General features: G+C 43.3%; 1 pseudogene; it reads left to right on the forward strand.

Moving 5' to 3' along the window:
- The first annotated feature begins 478 nt into the window (after positions 1–478).
- Positions 479–17360, forward strand: LOC115194785 (butyrophilin subfamily 1 member A1-like; annotated as a pseudogene).
- The last annotated feature ends 4313 nt before the right edge of the window (positions 17361–21673 follow it).

The raw sequence follows: 21673 nt of genomic DNA on the forward strand, positions 1-21673 counted from the left end.
TATTTTGCTCCTTTGCACCATATTATTTATATTTATATTTTAACTTTAACTTTCTTCAAACTACAAATCTACCATTCCAGTGTTTTTTCTTGCCATACTTTATTTACTTTGCCACCATGGCATTTTTTTTGCCTTTACCTCCATTATCTCACATCATTTGCTCACATCGTATATAGTCTTATTTTTTTCTACTGCATCATTGATTGTATGTTGTTTTACTCCATGTGTAACTCTGTGTTTTTGTATGTTGTCGAACTGCTTTGCTTTATCTTGGCCAGGTCGCAATTGTAAATGAGAACTTGTTCTCAACTTGCCTACCTGGTTAAATAAAGGTGAAATAAATAAATAAAAATGAAGTTAATGTCCATATCAGAACACTAGATGAAGCTAGATATCGCGAGATGACATGAAGTTAATGTCCATATCAGAACACTAGATGAAGCTAGATATCGCGAGATGACATGCAACTAGAAGTACTGTAAGTGAAAGTGAAAGTAAAGTGTGAAACTCCACCGCCCTTTTCCCCCGTTATTTCAGGAACAGACGTCGTGTTACATTCTGTTCGTTGATAAATTAGCCTTTCGACTGTTTTGGTTTATTTTTCTTAACTCCTAATAGTTTTATTCACCAGTTACAAACAGCTTTACCTTGGAGTCAGACTTGTTTTGTAGTGAAATGAAGACCTTTCCGACCTCGGCGGCCTGGTGTTTAGGGATTCTGTTCATCAGTGTTTCATTGATAACGACAGGTAGGACACAACATTATTCCTTCATTATTTATCCTGTAGGCTATTTTATTATCTGAACATAATATTAACAAGAAAGAAACGGGGAGAATTGAAGTGCAGGAAATGTAGATGTCTTGTCGTCGCTGTGTTGTTGGGTAACAGGACAGGCAGGTTAACACAATACAATAGACCAGGGTAACTATCAGACAGGACAGTTTGGGGTGTGGTGGTGCTGTAGGGTGTCTGATCAGACAGGACAGTTTGGGGTGTGGTGGTGCTGTAGGGTGTCTGATCAGACAGGACAGTTTGGGGTGTGGTGGTGCTGTAGGGGGTCTGGTAGACAAACACTATTTACACAGTACTAACATACGGAAGGGACTTGTTCGTCGCAGGTTAGGATAATTTACAAAAGTAGGTTAGGAGAATTAGTTAGGTTAGGAAATAGGTTAATTAGTTAGAAAATACTCTCCTGACTTGTTACGAAAATCATTGCTGTTCTTCGGTAGGCCGTCATGGTAAATAAGAATTTGTTCTTAACTGACTTGCCTAGTTACATCAAGGTTAAACAAAAGTAATATTAAAATCGAAGTGTCGTGAAAATAGTGTGTCCGTCCAAAGTGTTAGGAAGTTGTGGCGGAAGAATCAGAATTAGTTGTGTGACATAGATAATTAAATAGTATCAAATCAAATGTATTGGTCACATACATTATATAAAGTGGCTAGTGATACATTACATCAAGATGCAGTAGATGGTATAGCGTACAGTATATACATATGAGATGAGTAATGTAGGTATGTAAACATTATATAATATAAAGTGGCTAGTGATAAATTGATTACATCAATTTTTCCATTACTAAAGTGAGATTGAGTCAGTATGTTGGCAGCAGCCACTCAATGTTAGTGATGGCTGTTTAACAGTCTGATGGCTTTGAGGTAGAAGCTGTTCTTCAGTCTCTCGGTCCCAGCATTGATGCACCTGTACTGACCTCACCTTCTGGATGATAGCGGGGTGAACAGGCAGTAGCTCGGGTGGTTGTTGTCCAGGAGGGCAGGTTGTTTGCCTCCCGGTGATGCGTTGTGCAGACCTCACTACCCTCTGGAGAGCCTTACGGTTGAGGGCGGTGCAGTTGCCGTACCAGGCGGTGATACAGCCCGACAGGATGCTCTCGATTGTGCATCTGTAAAAGTCTGTGAGTGTTTTTGGTGACAAGCCAAATTTATTCAGCCTCCTGAGGTTGAAGAGGCGCTGCTGTGCAAATCTCCTTTCTCATTTAACACCTTGTGACCCATTGTGGTTTGTTATGTAGTGGATCTTTGCTATAAGATATTTTAGTAGCCTTTGTGTGATGGCTCATCTGAATGTGGTATTGCAGAACTCTCACTAATGAAGATTCAGTTTAAGTAACTCTGACTTGTGTGATAAGTTTGTCTCTCCTCATTGATAATACAGAAATTAACCACCACAAAGTGTAGCCATGTTTATGACTACAAAGAGAAGACGTTTTACGATACTGAATTGAAGAGATAAAAATAATTTAGATCGTAAAATGTCTTCTCTTTTTAGTCATAAATATGGCTCAAGCCAAGGATGTGTAATGACCAAAACCAGACAGAGAACACAATACACCGGTTTTAAGGTCTCTGCACTGTAAAACATACAGAATGCTGCAGGGTACTGACCAAGACCAGACAGAGAACACATTACACCGGTTTTAAGGTCTCTGTACTGTTAAACATACAGAATGCTGCAGGGTACTGACCAAGACCAGACAGAGTACACATTACACCGGTTTTAAGGTCTCTGCACTGTAAAACATACAGAATGCTGCAGGGTACTGACCAAGACCAGACAGAGAACACATTACACTGGTTTTAATGTCTCTGTACTGTAAAACATACAGAATGCTGCAGGGTACTGACCAAGACCAGACAGAGTACACATTACACCGGTTTTAAGGTCTCTGTACTGTAAAACATACAGAATGCTGCAGGGTACTGACCAAGACCAGACAGAGAACACATTACACCGGTTTTAAGGTCTCTGCACTGTTAAACATACAGAATGCTGCAGGGTACTGACCAAGACCAGACTGAGTAATTTAAAAAGTATTCTATTGGTTTTTAAATCAATCCACGATTGTGCACCCCAATACATATCAGACATGCTTTTAAGTTATGTACCAAGTACCCAGGTAGCACAAATGTCAGGCCCACATCTGGCATGATTCTGGCAAGCCAGAAGCTGCTGGCCCGGGTCCCAAATTAGTGACCGTACAGAGTAGGCCAGAGTCATTCAGCCCAGATCAGGCATCTTGAACTGAGACAAAGCTGCCATTTTAGGGACTGAATCAGCCCAGCAAATGTAGAAAAAGTCAAGGGTTCTGAATACTTTCCGAATGCACTGTATGTACATACAACTCTTTGTACTAGCTATCTATTACTTGAAAACCACAGGGAACAGGGTAGAGGTCGACCGATTAATCAGAATGGCCGATTAATTAGGGCCGATTTCACGTTTTCATAACAATCGGTAATCGGTATTTTTGGCCACCGATTTGCCTATTATTTTTTTTTTTATAATTTTTTTTGTATTTCATTTATTTTAATAAAACTTTTTTTTTGTTATCCTCAACATTCTTTCTTTTTTCTTTTATTTAACCTGTTCCCCAGATTAAGAACACATTCTTATTTTCAATGACGGCCTAAGAACGGGCTTTAACTGCCTTGTTCAGGGGCAGATTTTTACCTTGTCACCTCGGGGATTCGTTTTTGCAACCTTCCGCCAACGCTCTAACCACCTGCCTTACATTTCACTCCACGAGGAGCCTGCGTGGCAGGCTGACTACCTGTTACGCGAGGGCAGCAAGAAGCCAAGGTAAGTTGCTAGCTAGCATTAAACTTATCTTATAAAAAAACTATCAATCTTAACATAATCACTAGTTAACTACACATGGTTGATGATATTACTAGTTTATCTAACGTGTCCTGCGTTGCATATAATCGATGCGGTGCCTGTTAATTTCTCATTGAATCACAGCCTACTTCGACAAATGGGTGATGATTTTAAGAAGCACATTTGTGAAAAAAGCACTGTCGTTGCACCAGTGTACCTAACCATAAACATCAATGCCTTTCTTTAAAATCAAGACACAAGTATATATATTTAAACCTGCATATTTAGTTAATATTGCCTGCTAACATGAATTTCTTATAACTAGGGGAGTTGTGTCACTTCCCTTGCGTTCCGTGGAAGCAGTCAGGGTATATACATCAGTTTGGGCCGCCTGGCTCATTGCGAACTGTGAAGTTATTCCTAACAAAGGCCGTAATTAATTTGCCAGAATTGTACATAATTATGGCATAACATTGAAGGTTGTGCAATGTAACAGGAATATTTAGACTTAGGGATGCCACCCGTTAGATAAAATACGGAACGGTTCCGTATTTCACTGAAATAATAAACGTTTCGTTTTCGAAATGATAGTTTCCGGATTCAACCATATTAACCTGTCTGGGCTAGGGGGCAGTATTTTCACGGCCGGATGAAAAACGTACCCAATTTAAACAGGTTACTACTCTGGCCCAGATACTAGAATATGCATAATATTAGTAGATTTGGATAGAAAACACTCTGAAGTTTCTAAAACTGTTTGAATGGTGTCTGTGAGTATAACAGAACTCATGGCAGGCAAAAACCTGAGAAAAATCCAAGCAGGAAGTGAAAATTCTGGGAATTGTAGTTCTTTTGATTCTCTATCGAAGCTCCAGTGTCTGTGGGGTGACGTTGCACTTCCTAAGGCTTCCATTGGCTGTCTAAAGCCTTCAGAAAGTGGAATGAGCCTTCTGTCTCTGGGCAGAGTATAGGAGCTCAGTTACTGAGTGGTTTGCCTGGCAACAAAGTGATTGGATATGCTCGGTCTCGCGAGCGTGCCCCTCCTTCTTTTTCTTGAATGAATATGCTATTGTCCGGTTGGAATATTATCGCAAGTTTACGTTAAAAATACCATACAGATTGATTTTAAACAGCGTTTGACATGCTTCTAAGTACGGTAATGGAACGTTTTGACTTTTTGTCTCTCGTTCCGCACTCGCGCGTTACCCTTTGGATAGTGCTCTGAACGCACAAACAAAACTGAGGTATTTGGACATAAATATGGATTATTTGGAACAAAAACAACATTTCTTGTGGAAGTAGCAGTCCTGGGAGTGCGTTCTGATGAAGATCAGCAAAGGTAATACAATATTTCTAATACTAATTCTGAGTTGAGTGTGCCCCGAATTTGGCGGGTGTCTGAATAGCTCGCCGTGATGGCTAAGCTATGTACTCAGAATATTGAAAAATGTGCTTTCTCCGTAAAGCTATTTTAAAATCTGACACAGCGGTTGCATAAAGGAGTAGTCATTCTATAATTCTTAAAATAATTGTTATGTGTTTTGTCAATGTTTATGATGAGTATTTTTGTAAATTGATGTGCACATTCACCGGGCGTTTTGGTGGGAATACATTTTCTGAATATCACGCGCCAATGTAAAATGCTCGCTGTGTTTTGGGTTTTATTGACACATGTCCTTGCTTGGAAAATGGCTGTGTGATAATTTTTGTCTATGTACTCTCCTAACATAGTCTAATGTTTTGCTTTCGCTGTAAAGCCTTTTTGAAATCGGACAATGTGGTTAGATTAACGAGAAGTGTATCTTTAAAATGGTGTAAAATAGTCGTATGTTTGAGAAAGTTGAATTATGACATTTTGTTGTTTTTGAATTTTCCGCCCTGATATTTCACTGGCTGTGTCCCACAGGTGGGACATAGAAGTTAATGACCAAAGGCTCGTATTTCTGTGTGTTATTATATTATAATTAAGTCTATGATTTGATGGAGCAGTCTGACTGGGCGATGGTAGGCAGCAGCAGCAGGCTCGTAAGCATTCATTCAAACAGCACCTTCGTGCGTTTGCCAGCAGCTCTTAGCAATTCTTCAAGCATTGCGCTGTTTATGACTTCAAGCCTATCAACCCCAGAGATTAGGCTGGTGTAACCGATGTGAAATGGCTAGCTAGTTAGCCGGGTGCGCGCTAATAGCGTTTCAAATGTCACTCGCTCTGAGACTTGGGAGTGGTTGTTCCCCTTGCTCTACATGGGTAACGCTGCTTCGAGGGTGGCTGTTGTCGATGTGTTCCTGGTTCGAGCCCAGGTAGGAGCGAGGAGAGGGATGGAATCTATACTGTTACACTGGCAATACTAAAGTGCCTATAAGAACATCCAATAGTCAAAGGTATATGAAATACAAATCGTATAGAGAGAAATAGTCCTATAATTCCTATAATAACTACAACCTAAAACTTCTTACCTGGGAATATTGAAGACTCATGTTAAAAGGAACCACCAGCTTTCATATGTTCTCATGTTCTGAGCAAGGAACTTAAACGTTAGCTTTTTTACATGGCACATATTGCACTTTTACTTTCTTCTCCAATACTTTGTTTTTGCATTATTTAAACCAAATTGAACATGTTAAATTATTTATTTGAGGCTAAATTGATTTGATTGATGTATTATATTAAGTTAAAATAAGTGTTCATTCAGTATTGTTGTAATTGTTGTAATTGTCATTATTATTAAAAAATAAATAAAAAAAATTGGCAGATTAATCGGCATCGGGTTTTTGGCCCTCCAATAATCGGTATCGGCATCGAAAAATCATAATCGGTCGACTTCTAGAACAGGGCATCTCTGTGCTCCTTTTGTAGAGTAATGCCAGAAGGGTTATCATCATGGTGGCACTGTGTATTTCAGATTCTCTCCTAACTAATTGTGCAACTGGATTGTGAAGACTCCTAACAAGCCGTTTACATCTACCAAGAAAGTGTTCTAAAGGAAACCCTGATATCCAAGTGGCCATGTGTCTAAGGATGTAAATAGCCACAAACACCAACATGAAGTTATTGTACAGTGGAGAACACAAAATGTCACGTAGTGCCACAGGACCTGTGTATAAAAGAGACTCATGTAACTCTGAAGCTTTCCGTCTATTTCTTTCTGCCAGAGATCTAGGCTTCCTTCCAAACTCTTTAGGCATATGAGGCTTAAAACGGAGGCTAGCTGAAATAGAACCTACTGCTCTGGAAGGAAGCCCACACTGAGGAGGCTAGAGGAAATAGAACCTGCTGTTCTGGAAGGAAGCCTACACTGAGGAGGCTAGAGGAAATAGAACCTACTGTTCTGGAAGGAAGCCTACACTGAGGAGGCTAGAGGAAATAGAACCTACTGTTCTGGAAGGAAGCCTACACTGAGGAGGCTAGAGGAAATAGAACCTACTGCTCTGGAAGGAAGTCTACACTGAGGAGGCTAGAGGAAATAGAACCTACTGCTCTGGAAGGAAGTCTACACCTCAATGGTCCACTTGTCCACAGATCTAACAGATGTTTTGTCGCCATTGGACTCTGGAGCAGTGGAAAAGGATGAGAAGCCAGCTACGACCCGGTCCGTTTTGTTTCATGTTTGTGACCTCATGAAAGACAATACAGCCACATTACCATAACTCTGTTTATACAGGTGCCTCAGTTATGAGGCTTGCATCTAATTCCTGTATAAAATGAATGAGTAAAGATTAAAGTATTTGCGAAATGATGTAATGTGATATTTAGTCTTCTAAATGAGAGAATTGTTTTCATAAGTAAACTGATGCTCACTCAGTGGCCACGCCCAAGTGAAAAGACATTGTTTGGAAATGCTGATCCAACCCCTTTTTTACATTTCTATAAAAGCCCCCGTCACGAAAAGTCACCTCAGTTCCAAATAACGGGAGGACTTGTCCTCCATGTTGAAAAGGGCTAGTTTCAACTGTACAGGCCGGGAGACGTGAGGGCTGCCTCCACACGTGAAATGGTGTGAACTCTGAACTCTGAACCTAGGGAAGAAGTGCATACTAAACTAGCATACATCAGACTGCAGCTGAACATATGTGCAAATCTAGTACGAGAACACTGACCAGCGAAGAAGCATCTCCAGAGTGAGATGAACCTCTCACATGACGACCCGGAAGAATGTACAAAGGACAATGGTGACCTCGACTGGGCAAACCAGAGCCTCACATCACCAGCTCAACTATCGAAGCCAGCTTCACGTCAATACAATGCATTGCTTTTCCGAATGTGCGATCGTTAGTGGCATATGTATTTATGTGAGAATAGCTTCCCAGGTCCGATAGAGACCCATGTTCCTTAGTCTTCCTTCCAAAACGCCCTTCTCTTCTCTCTGAGTCTATCGTGTTATAAGCAAACTGTTTTTGTTTAGTCCACTAGGGACGGTATTTACTGTATAATGTTATTATGTATTGTATGTTCTGTAATTGTTTAATTAGTTAGTAAATAAATAATTGAGCCAATTGGTGTATGGATGATTCATAGTAATCATGACTTCTTTACAATCAACCTGTGCCTGTTGTGTTCACTTAATCCCGTTTTAAAAGTCTCCCATCCTGTTTTTACATTCCCTGAGACCAACCAGAAATATTTCCCTGGCCAAATATTCCCAGATAACACACGTGGTTACGTTTCTCCAAGTGTTGTGTAAGGTAAGAGTTGGCTAAGCTTCAATTGCTCGTTCGGTGCAGCAGACTGTAGGGGTGTAGTGCTGCCAGAGCGTTGCTCTTCCACTTCTCACAGTTGTGCTCGTCAATTAAAGTTACATAAAAGCTGCATCAATGTCTTGGAAGATCACATAGGGATTCATTAGTGTTCTACATAACATCAGTGGCGATTTTAGCATAGAAATCTTGGTGGGGCAAACTCATTTTTTGTTGTTGATGCCAGCAAGCCACTCCACAACTCTAAACAATACACTCATTACACTATAACGGGGATGAATGGTGCCCACAAACTGTTAGGGCCTACGTAAAGCTGTCCCAACAGCAGAGCTCTCTTTTCAGCACCATGGAGTGAATCCTTACCACTGCTACACCTGGTTATCAGTGGAGCCTTGTCTAGCAGCAAAACAGTTAATTCAGCCTCATTAACTGCCTTTAAAAAAAACATAGCTGATATAGCTGACTTGTTTATTAAACAAATGTGGTTTCTACTGACAATTGAGATGTACAATCTATGGCATAAGGGAACGATGAGTAGATAAGAGGCAATCGTAATTTTGATTAAGACAATGAGTGAGCTGAGACGGACGTAGTCAATATTACTATTTGTTCAGCACTTTTGAAATGTACAGCGACAGAATCCAGAACATGGGCCGTTCTTAGTGTTCTCCTTGAACACCAAATCAGAACTGTAGGATAAATAAAGGGGGCATATAAGCAGACAATTATATTTCTCTAAAACAGGCTATAGGCTCCATGTGCACCACCAAGTCAGAACAGTAGGCTAAATTATGAGGGGGAAACAGACCACATTATTAGGGTGAGGCACATGGGCTACTACACAACATACACTTAGTATTACTTTCTTAGCTACAGTATACATACATATCTACCTGGCATATTACATCAGCATACAATACATTTTTGGACTCACCATTGTGCTGTGCTCACTTGAACAGGAAAGCGGCGCTGCGGTCCTTCTTGTGGGCAGATTTTATTTTGTCATCAAACTTTGTCATCAAAGTCTGGCATTCTCTTGATTTATGGTGTTTTCAAGACAACTGGGAACTATGATAAAAACAAGGTCAAATCATGACGTCAGTGATCTTCAGGTTGGAGCTCTAGAAAGAGGACGGAGTTCCTGACTTGGAATTCCGAGTTGGATGACAGTTCAAAACTTGTTTTCCCAGTCGGAGCTCATTTTTTTGCCGAGTTTCCAGTTGTCTTGAACTCACTGAAGTCTGAGATTTCCCAGTTCTGAGTTTCCAGTTGTTTTTTGAACGAGGCAGAAGTCATGTTCGATTGACAGCATGGCCAATGTATTCAACCTTTTCTGGCTCATGGTGTTGCGTGTGAATGCTTATCCTTTTAAGCTTGGTAAAGAGACTCTTAGACCCAGACTTGGACCACATACCCACTCCACTAATAGCAGGCTAGTGATTGCTTTGCAACGCTTGCAGTTAGGCACTGATTCCTTCCAAACCACTAATTGTTCAATTTGCGATTTCCAACTTGTTGTGTAATGTTTATGTCCAATTACTGGTGATCATCGATACTTTTTGACATGATCAGTCAAATCAAAGCTAATCAAATCAAATTGTATTGGTCACAACATGGTTAGCATGTTAATGCGAGAGTAGCGAAATGCTTGTGCTGTAGATATAAGGTAAGGTAGATAGATATAATGTGATTTGATGTTATTTAACTGTGGCCAATAACCTTGATTCTTCTTGGATGGGCACATCTAATGTAAATCTATGGCAGCAACCAAGGGCCTTGAATTTTCTAGCTCTCCCTGTAGATTTTGCAGTGACTTAGTGCCCCCATGAGTGACAGAACACTGAGCCAATCACGGCGCAACTAGAGAAGATTACCAACCCCAAGCTGTGTTCTGTTGGTTGCACTGGGCTGAAACACCTGCATTTTGGAGCTGCCTTACTCAAGAAAGCTAAAAAGAGACCATGCTTGTATGCAACTTTATTTACTCATATATATATATATATAAATAAAATATGGCTCACGCTGTTGAGTTTTGGCCGCATTATATATTTTTTTGACTAAAATCTGATAAGAGGTGAGGTGGTGTTTTGATGTTATACTAATTACATTTCATAACATTATGCATTCGCGACCCGTCATTCAGGGCAGGTGAGGCACATACCCGTTTGCAAACAATTTAAAAAGAAAAAATATATATATATATGGAGTATCTCAAACTGTCAACATAAATCTCCCACATGAGACGCCATCTTAACTGACTTCATTTGGCTTCAATTCTCTTTTGAGTCTTCACATAGGAATGAATGGGGTCATGTGGGCCAGAATCCATGGAACAACAGTAAGTTACCAGGTATCTTTAACTGGGTGTCATCTGTTTTTCTCCAGGGTCGTCTGAGGTTCAGGTTGTTGGACCGGCTGACCCAGTTGTTGCCTTAGCTGGTGATGACATCATTCTACCATGTTCCCTGAAACCCAGTGTCAGTGCTGAGGACATGGTAGTGAAGTGGACAAGAGTGAACCTGACAACAGGAAACAATGTTCATCGTTGTCGTCAAGGTCGAGTCTCCAATGAGGATCAGTCTACATCTTACAAGGGAAGGACATCAATGTTTAATGAAGATCTGAAGAACGGCAACGTCTCCTTAAAGCTGACCAGAGTTACTCTCTCTGATGCTGGAAGCTACAGGTGCTTCATTCCAACACTGACCAGCCAGGTGAAGGAAACCACCGTTCAACTCTTTGTTGGTGAGTCATGAATACTGGAGATGTGATCAGAGGTTGTATTGGTAAATCTGGCTAAATGATTGGCTGCTAAAATATCAACATGTCTTCCTCCCTCATCAGTCCTTCCTCTGTTATAGATCATGTATTCAGCTGGTCTTCCTTCCTCTGTTATAGATCATGTATTCAGCTGGTCTTCCTTCCTCTGTTATAGATCATGTATTCAGCTGGTCTTCCTTCCTCTGTTATAGATCATGTATTCAGCTGGTCTTCCTCCCTCATCAGTCCTTCCTCTGTTATAGATCATGTATTCAGCTGGTCTTCCTTCCTCTGTTATAGGTCATGTATTCAGCTGGTCTTCCTTCCTCTGTTATAGGTCATGTATTCAGCTGGTCTTCCTTCCTCTGTTATAAATCATGTATTCAGCTGGTCTTCCTCCCTCATCAGTCCTTCCTCTGTTATAGATCATGTATTCAGCTGGTCTTCCTTCCTCTGTTATAGGTCATGTATTCAGCTGGTCTTCCTTCCTCTGTTATAGGTCATGTATTCAGCTGGTCTTCCTTCATCTGTTATAGATCATGTATTCAGCTGGTCTTCCTTCCTCTGTTATAGATCATGTATTCAGCTGGTCTTCCTTCCTCTGTTATAGGTCATGTATTCAGCTGGTCTTCCTTCCTCTGTAATAGATCATGTATTCAGCTGGTCTTCCTTCCTCTGTTATAGGTCATGTATTCAGCTGGTCTTCCTTCCTCATCAGTCCTTCCTCTGTTATAGATCATGTATTCAGCTGGTCTTCCTTCCTCTGTTATAGATCATGTATTCAGCTGGTCTTCCTCCCTCATCAGTCCTTCCTCTGTTATAGATCATGTATTCAGCTGCTCAGCACACAGCCTTTACAACACACTTCTCACACATCAAAACCTCCCACACTGTCACACTGTCTGTGTCCTAATATTCCTACTACCTGCTGTAGTGTCCTAATATTCCTACTACCTACTGTTGACTCATAGTAGTTACTATGTACTGATAGGGATACATAATATAGAGAAGGTATTGTATAGTCAACAGCGTTGTGCTGCTTTGTTAATTGATTTGTCCAAGGCTTTTGACACAGTGAATTATTTATGTTATTCAAGTAAAGCTGTTGCTGGTTTAATGATTATCTCAGTGTTAGATCACAATGTATTCAGGTTGATGGCATGACTTCTGACCATCTTTCTGTTAATACTGGAGTGCTGCAGGGTTCTGTTCATGACTTCTGACCATCTTTCTGTTAATACTGGAGTGCTGCAGGGTTCTGTTCATGACTTCTGACCATCTTTCTGTTAATACTGGAGTGCTGCAGGGTTCTGTTCATGACTTCTGACCATCTTTCTGTTAATACTGGAGTGCTGCAGGGTTCTGTTCATGACTTCTGACCATCTTTTGTTAGTGAGGTCGGGGACTGATGTTGGGTGACAAGGCCTGGCTCGCTTTCAGCTTTCCAGTTCATAGCAAAGGTGTTTGACATGAATAAAGAGAGGGGTGGACTCAGAGTCATCAGACTAAACAAGACATGGATAAAGAGAGGGGTGGGCTCAGAGACATCAGACTAAACAAGACATGAATAAAGAGAGGGGTGGACTCAGAGACATCAGACTAAACAAGACATGAATAAAGAGAGGGGTGGACTCAGAGACATCAGACTAAACAAGACATGGATAAAGAGAGGGGTGGACTCAGACATCAGACTAAACAAGACATGGATAAAGAGAGGGGTGGGCTCAGAGACATCAGACTAAACAAGACATGAATAAAGAGAGGGGTGGACTCAGAGACATCAGACTAAACAAGACATGGATAAAGAGAGGGGTGGACTCAGACATCAGACTAAACAAGACATGAATAAAGAGAGGGGTGGACTCAGAGACATCAGACTAAACAAGACATGGATAAAGAGAGGGGTGGGCTCAGAGACATCAGACTAAACAAGACATGAATAAAGAGAGGGGTGGACTCAGAGACATCAGACTAAACAAGACATGGATAAAGAGAGGGGTGGACTCAGACATCAGACTAAACAAGACATGAATAAAGGGAGCGCGATTGTGATGTATCAACTTAATCTGGTCTTTTTTTTTCTTACTTCTTTTGTTGGATTATGGTGATGTCCTACCTGTACACACTCTACCATGCTGCTGTTAGATTGGTAACCAACACTAGACACTCTACCATGCTGCTGTTAGATTGGTAACCAACACTAGACACTCTACCATGCTGCTGTTAGATTGGTAACCAACACTAGACACTCTACCATGCTGCTGTTAGATTGGTAACCAACACTAGACACTCTACCATGCTGCTGTTAGATTGGTAACCAACACTAGACACTCTACCATGCTGCTGTTAGATTGGTAACCAACACTAGACACTCTACCATGCTGCTGTTAGATTGGTAACCAACACTAGACACTCTACCATGCTGCTGTTAGATTGGTAACCAACACTAGACACTCTACCATGCTGCTGTTAGACTGGTAACCAACACATCACTGTATATTCCTGTCTCTGTGGTTCACGACTGCTACTAAAGGCGATTGATGAGGTAGGTTTCACTTTCCTGGGAAGACTGGAGTGGACTATGGAAGACTGGAGTGGACTATGGAAGACTGGAGTGGACTATGGAAGACTGGAGGGACTATGGAAGACTGGAGGGACTATGGAAGACTGGAGACTGGAGGGTTGAGTGGACTATGGAAGACTGGAGTGGACTAGGGAAGACTGGAGTGGACTAGGGAAGACTGGAGTGGACTAGGGAAGACTGGAGCGGACTAGGGAAGACTGGAGCGGACTATGGAAGACTGGAGTGGACTATGGAAGACTGGAGTGGACTATGGAAGACTGGAGTGGACTAGGGAAGACTGGAGTGGACTATGGAAGACTGGAGGGCCCTAGGAGGGTTGGGAGGAGGAGCTGAGAGAGTTAACTAGCTGTTTTGGATGGGAATCTGAGGGGTCCTTTGGTTGACTCGGGAGACGGAGGGCACTTCATCAGGGACAGTTTGCTAGATGCTGCGCTGTCACTGTCCTGTTCAGAAAAGCTAAAGCCACTGTCGTTCAGGGAGTTCTTGACATCCCTTCGGGATTATTCACAGTGGAACCCAGGGAATCCAGGTAGAAGGTGCCGTCTGGGCTGTTAGTCTGTGGGAAGAAAACGTTTGCAGAGTGTACCCTTTCACTCTCCAGAGTACAGACGCTCGCTGATCTAGGAGCTGATGGACGAGCCCCTGCTGCCCACACACACAAATGAGTCTTCCTGTAAGGGGGTGAGCACCTCGATGTTGACCTCTGCACCCCCCACAGAAGATGTGTAGGCGTCAAACTCGTCGTTGATGCTGCTGATGATGCTGACGGGCCGGGAGCCGGAGGCAAGGGCCTGCAGGAAGCAGTCACTGTTAGAGCTGATGATGCTGGATGGCTAGCCCATTGTCTATGATGCTGCCGATGGAAAGCTCCTCTTCCACAGTGAACACCAGCTCATCCTCTCTGTTCAGCTCCACAGGCTGCTGCAGAGTGACCGTAGCCTGGAGGATGTCCCTGTCCAGGCACCTCTCTCTCAGGGTGACCGTAGCCCTGAGGATATCCCTGTCCAGACACCTCTCTCTCAGGGTGACCGTAGCCTGGAGGATGTCCCTGTCCAGGCACCTCTCTCTCAGGGTGACCGTAGCCCTGAGGATGTCCCTGTCCAGGCACCTCTCTCTCAGGGTGACCGTAGCCTGGAGGATGTCCCTGTCCAGGCACCTCTCTCTCAGGGTGACCGTAGCCCTGAGGATGTCCCTGTCCAGGCACCTCTCTCTCAGGGTGACCGTAGCCTGGAGGATGTCCCTGTCCAGACACCTCTCTCTCAGGGTGACCGTAGCCCTGAGGATGTCCCTGTCCAGGCACCTCTCTCTCAGGGTGACCGTAGCCCTGAGGATGTCCCTGTCCAGACACCTCTCTCTCAGGGTGACCGTAGCCCGGAGGATGTCCCTGTCCAGGCACCTCTCTCTCAGGGTGACCGTAGCCCGGAGGATGTCCCTGTCCAGGCACCTCTCTCTCAGGGTGGAGCGTAGCTGGCACACCTCTACAGGTCCCCTGGTCTGGGTCCTATCAAGGAAAGGGTCCCCAGACTCCCCCTGTTTTCCAACCTGATCGCTCATTCCCACGGGGGGGGACCTCTCTTCTGCCTCTCCGTTGCCCCTGCATGAGTCTCTCTGCTGTGGGGGAGCAGGCTTGGGTAAGGGTTTCTTGTTGAAGTAAACCTTCTCTCGTACTACTGGCTCAGAGGCTGGCACCGTGGCCACACCCTGTTTGATTGGGCTTGCTCTGCTCTCTGACATCATCACCTTCTCACCATCAGCACTTGTTCTACATATGCTCTGAATGTTCCAGTTTAGTCTTAGAAGGGCTACTGGATGGAGGAGTGGCTACGGATTTAGGAGCAAGTTTAGGTGATATGTTCTACTGGGCGGAGTAGGCTTTAGAAACCAGGGCATTCCTTTGCTTTGCTGTCCATCTTGGGGCTGGCCTGACTTCCCCTGCCCTCTCCAACAAACGCTGTATGCTCCTCGCTGCCGTCGATACAGCTCAGCTCAGATACAGCTCAGCTCAGATACAGCTCAGCTCAGATACAACTCCGATACAGCTCAGCTCAGATACAGCTCAGATACAGATCAGATACAGCTCAGATCAGATACAGATCAGATACAGCTCAGCAAACGTGTTGCACTTGAAGAAGTGATCCCTGTCCAGGGGCCCTCTTTCCCAGACCGCTTCCTGTTCAGTGAGGGGATGGGCCTCCAGCCTTCCCTGTGGCTCAGTTGGTAGAGCATGGTGTTTGCAACGCCAGGGTTGTGGGTTCGATTCCCACGGGGGGCCAGCACAGAAAAAAAAAAAAAATAAATGCATGAAGTTGTATAAAATGTATGTATTCACTACTGTAAGTCCCTCTGGATAAGAGCGTCTGCTAAATGACTAAAATGTAAAAAAAATTAAGTAAAATGGGATGATGGGAACGAAGGTGGGGGGGCCCTCGTTGTCACTTTGCTCCTGGTCTGAGATGACAGTGTCACAGGACTGTTCGCTGCTGGAGGAGTAGTCTGGGTCGCTGAGCAGGGAGGGCAGGTCCGGGTCCAGGGCCACCGTCCGTCCGGGGGGGGAAGGGTCTGAGGTGAGGTGGCTGACGGATCCTCCCCTCCAGAGGAACTGGATGCATTCTGCAATACAGAGACTTACAAAACAGTGTATATAGGAAATGTGCTACATACTTAGACTTTCTGCATAATAATTCACATGTTCAAGACAACATCATTACTTTAGACTTATTGAAAAAGTCTATATAATTTTCTCCACCATTTTCCCATTTCCTGCTGTAGATTTACAGTTAATTCAATCGCATAATGAATTCACGGTGGAATACATCGTGAGGCAAATATATATATATTTTTAAATTGCAATACATTTAAAGGTTGCACATGAACATCAATAGGCATGAATGTCAATAATATGAATCAGTGTGCGTAGATTATAATTATACTAAATAAATACCTGCTGTCATTACACCTAATTATCTGGAACATATATTTACCGAATCCGAGGGCAGTGATCTGTTTTATCTTGTATCTGTGTAGGTGCTGTATCTCAGCCAGTGATCTGTTTTATCTGGTATCTGTGTAGATGCTGTATCTCAGCCAGTGAGCTCTGTTTTATCTGGTATCTGTGTAGGTGCTGTATCTCAGCCAGTGATCTGTTTTATCTTGTATCTGTGTAGGTGCTGTATCTCAGCCAGTGATCTGTTTTATATTGTATCTGTGTAGGTGCTGTATCTCAGCCAGTAATCTGTTTTATCTTGTATCTGTGTAGGTGCTGTATCTCAGCCAGTGATCTGTTTTATCTGGTATCTGCAGGTGCTGTATCTCAGCCAGTGATCTCTGTTTTATCTGGTATCTGTGTAGGTGCTGTATCTCAGCCAGTGATCTGTTTTATCTTGTATCTGTGTAGGTGCTGTATCTCAGCCAGTGATCTCTATTGATGGAACTAAAGGCTGGGGGGTGGTACTGAAGTGTGAGTCTGGAGGCTGGTTTCCTGAACCTGAGATGGAGTGGCTGGACAGTTCTGGAACCATCCTCCCTGCTGATGGACCTCCAGAGAGAAACACAGGGACTCAGAGGGCCTCTTCACTGTGAGACGACATGTCACCGTGAACCAGACTGACAACAACAGGTTCACCTGTAGAGTTAATCAGACAGAGATCAACCACCCGAAGAAGACAGAGATTCATGTCTTAGGTGAGGTCTTCATTGGTTAACCCAAATACCTGAGGCCCCTTGTTAGTTAGACTAGTTAGTGGAGGACGGTTTCCTTGGGGATGACCTGATTGGTCTGTTTTCAGTAGTACTGTATTTATAAATGATGCTTTACTTCCTGTACAGTATATACGTAGGTGGTGTTGTAATGGTTTGACATGGCTTCTCTGTTTCAGATTATGTGTTTCCTAAATCAACAATCTGGTGGTTGATTGTTGTTCTACTACTAATAGCAGCAGCAGCTGTTGGAGTTCTTGCAGCTGGTGTCTGCATGTTGAGAAAATATAAAAGTGAGTTTAACCTTGATCTCTGACTGGTCCTTGATATGTCTCATCATTAAGAGTCCTCTACTGGCTGTACTGGGTAGAGAGGAACCAGGCTCTGAGGGGTGACCAGTCCTCTACTGGCTGTACTGGGTAGGACAGAGGAACCAGACTCTGAGGAGGTACCAGTCCTCTACTGGCTGTACTGGGTAGACCAGAGGAACCAGGCTCTGAGGAGGTACCAGTCCTCTACTGACTGTACTGGGTAGACCAGAGGAACCAGGCTCTGAGGGGTGACCAGTCCTCTACTGGCTGTACTGGGTAAACCAGAGGAACCAGACTCTGACGGGTGACCAGTCCTCTACTGGCTGTTCTGGGTAGACCAGAGGAACCAGGCTCTGAGGGGTGACCAGTCCTCTACTGGCTGTACTGGGTAGACCAGAGGAACCAGGCTCTGAGGGGTGACCAGTCCTCTACTGGTTGTACTGGGTAGACCAGAGGAACCAGGCTCTGAGGAGGTACCAGTCCTCTACTGGCTGTACTGGGTAGACCAGAGGAACCAGGCTCTGAGGAGGTACCAGTCCTCTACTGACTGTACTGGGTAGACCAGAGGAACCAGGCTCTGAGGGGTGACCAGTCCTCTACTGGCTGTACTGGGTAAACCAGAGGAACCAGACTCTGAGGGGTGACCAGTCCTCTACTGGCTGTTCTGGGTAGACCAGAGGAACCAGGCTCTGAGGGGTGACCAGTGCTCTACTGGCTGTACTGGGTAGACCAGAGGAACCAGGCTCTGAGGGGTGACCAGTCCTCTACTGGTTGTACTGGGTAGACCAGAGGAACCAGGCTCTGAGGGGTGACCAGTCCTCTACTGGTTGTACTGGGTAGACCAGAGGAACCAGGCTCTGAGGGGTGACCAGTCCTCTACTGGTTGTACTGGGTAGACCAGAGGAACCAGGCTGTGAGGAGGTATCAGCTTAGATAGATAGTAACATGATGGTTTTAGTGTCAACATGTCTTCTAACTATCAGTTTTTTATTTTTTCACAGATTGTTTCTGGTAAGTTTGTGTCTGTTCCTGTCTGTCTGTCTATGTTCCTGTCTGTCTGTCTGTCTATGTTCCTGTCTGTCTGTCTGTCTATGTTCCTGTTTGTCTGTCTGTTTGTCTGTCTGTCTGTGTATCTGTCTGTCTGTCTGTCTGTCTGTCTGTCTGTCTGTCTGTCTGTCTGTGTATCTGTCTGTCTGTCTGTCTGTCTGTGTATCTTGCTGTCTGTCTGTCTGTGTTCCTGTCTGTCTGTCTGTGTTCCTGTCTGTCTGTCTATGTTCCTGTCTGTCTATTTTCCTGTCTGTCTATTTTCCTGTCTGTCTGTCTGTCTGTCTGTCTGTCTGTCTGTCTGTCTGTCTGTCTGTCTGTCTGTCTGTCTGTCTGTCTGTCTGTCTGTGTTCCTGTCTGTGTTCCTGTCTGTCATTGTTCCTGTCTGTCTGTTTTCTCCTCCCCCCAGGAGAAAAACCTGACCTGACTGAACAGCTGGGTAAGTGTTGTCTCTGTGTTTTGTTATATTCATGTAATTTTCTTCATAATAAAGAAGATTCGCCTACAGTGTCTGTGTACCTGTCTTCATGTTCTAGTACCCATAATACATCATGTTTTATCTACTGTCTACAGAGCAGGTCAGAATAGAGAGGATGTAGTCTGTCTTCATGTTCTAGTACCCATAATACATCATGTTTTATCTACTGTCTACAGAGGAGGTCAGAATAGAGAGGATGTAGTCTGCCTTCATGTTCTAGTACCCATGATACATCATGTTTTATCTACTGTCTACAGAGGAGGTCAGAATAGAGAGGATGTAGTCTGTCTTCATGTTCTAGTACCCATAATACATCATGTTTTATATTCTATGCCCTCTGTCTACAGGGGCCAGAAGTGAGATGGGTGAGTTGTGTGTGAAAGTCTGTCCGTCTCCTACTTCCTGTTCTAGTAATAGTTCCTACATTCTGAATCATCCTTTATATATTTAGTCAGAGAGGATTGAAGAGATGGAGCAAAGGAGGAAGTGAGATGGAGATGAAGCCTACTGTTTTAGCTTCAACCTGTCAGCTTCTATTTTAGCTTCAACCTGTCAGCTTCTATTGTAGCTTCAACCTGTCAGCTTCTATTGTAGCTTCAACCTGTCAACTTCTATTGTAGCTTCAACCTGTCAGCTTCTATTGTAGCTTCAACCTGTCAACTTCTATTGTAGCTTCAACCTGTCAGCTTCTATTGTAGCTTCAACCTGTCAGCTTCTATTGTAGCTTCAACCTGTCAGCTTCTATTGTAGCTTTAACCTGTCAGCTTCTATTGTAGCTTCGACCTGTCAGCTTCTATTGTAGCTTCAACCTGTCAGCTTCTATTGTAGCTTCAACCTGTCAGCTTCTATTGTAGCTTCAACCTGTCAGCTTCTATTGTAGCTTCAACCTGTCAGCTTCTATTGTAGCTTCAACCTGTCAGCTTCTATTGTAGCTTCAACCTGTCAGCTTCTATTGTAGCTTCAACCTGTCAGCTTCTATTGTAGCTTTGACCTGTCAGCTTCTATTGTAGCTTCGACCTGTCAGCTTCTATTGTAGCTTCGACCTGTCAGCTTCTATTGTAGCTTCGACCTGTCAGCTTCTATTGTAGCTTCGACCTGTCAGCTTCTATTGTAGCTTCGACCTGTCAGCTTCTATTGTAGCTTCATTTTGTTATTGAAATGTTTCTATTTGATCTTCAACAAGACTGATAAATCCATTTGTTGAAATTTTTATATTTTATCTTCAACATGTCAATGTGCCTGTTTTTATTTAACTTTTTTAAGTGTTTATTTTTATATAATATAAAATAATATAATTGATATTTAATTAATTATGCAAAACTAAGAACAGATATAGCCCTTGGTTCTCCCCAGACCTGACTGCCCTTAACCAACACAAAAATATCCTGTGGCGTTCTGCATTAGCATCGAACTGCCCCCGCGATATGCAACTTTTTAGGGAAGTTAGAAACCAAATGTGTTTTGTAAAATGTGTTTTGTGAAGTGCAATAAAATATACATTTTTAGATGCAAATAGAAAGATTGCAATTGAAATACACGATAACATAATGAAGTACATTCAACAACAATAATGAAGTACATTCAACAACAAACAAAAAAAATCATACATGTTATTCATTTGCCTTGAGCAAGGCTAGCTTTTTCAAACAGAAATTTGCTTCGTGCAACTCCAACTCTAAAAAGTTCTGGGACATTGTAAAGTCCATGGAGAATAAGAACACCTCCTCCCAACTGCCCACTGCACTGAGGATAGGAAACTCTGTCACCACCGAGAAGCCCACTATAATTGAGAATTTCAATAAGCATTTTTCTACGGCTGGCCATGCTTTCCACCTAACTACCCCTACTGCATTCAACAGCACTGCACCCCCCACAGCTACTCGCCCAAGCCTCCCCCATTTCTCCTTCTCCCAAATCCATTCAGCTGATGTTCTGAAAGAGCTGCAAAATCTGGACCCCTACAAATCAGCTGGGCTTGACAATCTGGACCCTTTCTTTCTAAAATTATCTGCCGAAATTATTGCAACCCTTATTACTAGCCTGTTCAACCTCTCTTTCGTGTCGTCTGAGATTCCCATAGATTGGAAAGCAGCTGCTGTCATCCCCCTCTTCAAAGGAGGTGACACTCTTGACCCAAATTGCTACAGACCTATATCCATCCTACCCTGCCTTTCTAAGGTCTTCGAAAGCCAAGTCAACAAACAGATTACCGACTATTTTGAATCCCACCGCACCCTCTCCGCTATGCAATCTGGTTTCAGAGCTGGTCATGGGTGCACCTCAGCCACGCTCAAGGTCCTAAACGACATCGTAACCGCCATCGATAAGAAACATTACTGTGCTGCCGTATTCATTGACCTGGCCAAAGCTTTTGACTCTGTTAATCACCACATCCTCATCGGCAGACTTAGTAGCCTTGGTTTCTCAAACGATTGCGTCGCCTGGTTCACCAACTACTTCTCTGACAGAGTTCAGTGTGTCAAAT

The sequence above is a fragment of the Salmo trutta genome, chromosome 5, assembly GCF_901001165.1.
Source record: "Salmo trutta chromosome 5, fSalTru1.1, whole genome shotgun sequence".
In the NCBI taxonomy this organism is placed as follows: domain Eukaryota; kingdom Metazoa; phylum Chordata; class Actinopteri; order Salmoniformes; family Salmonidae; genus Salmo; species Salmo trutta.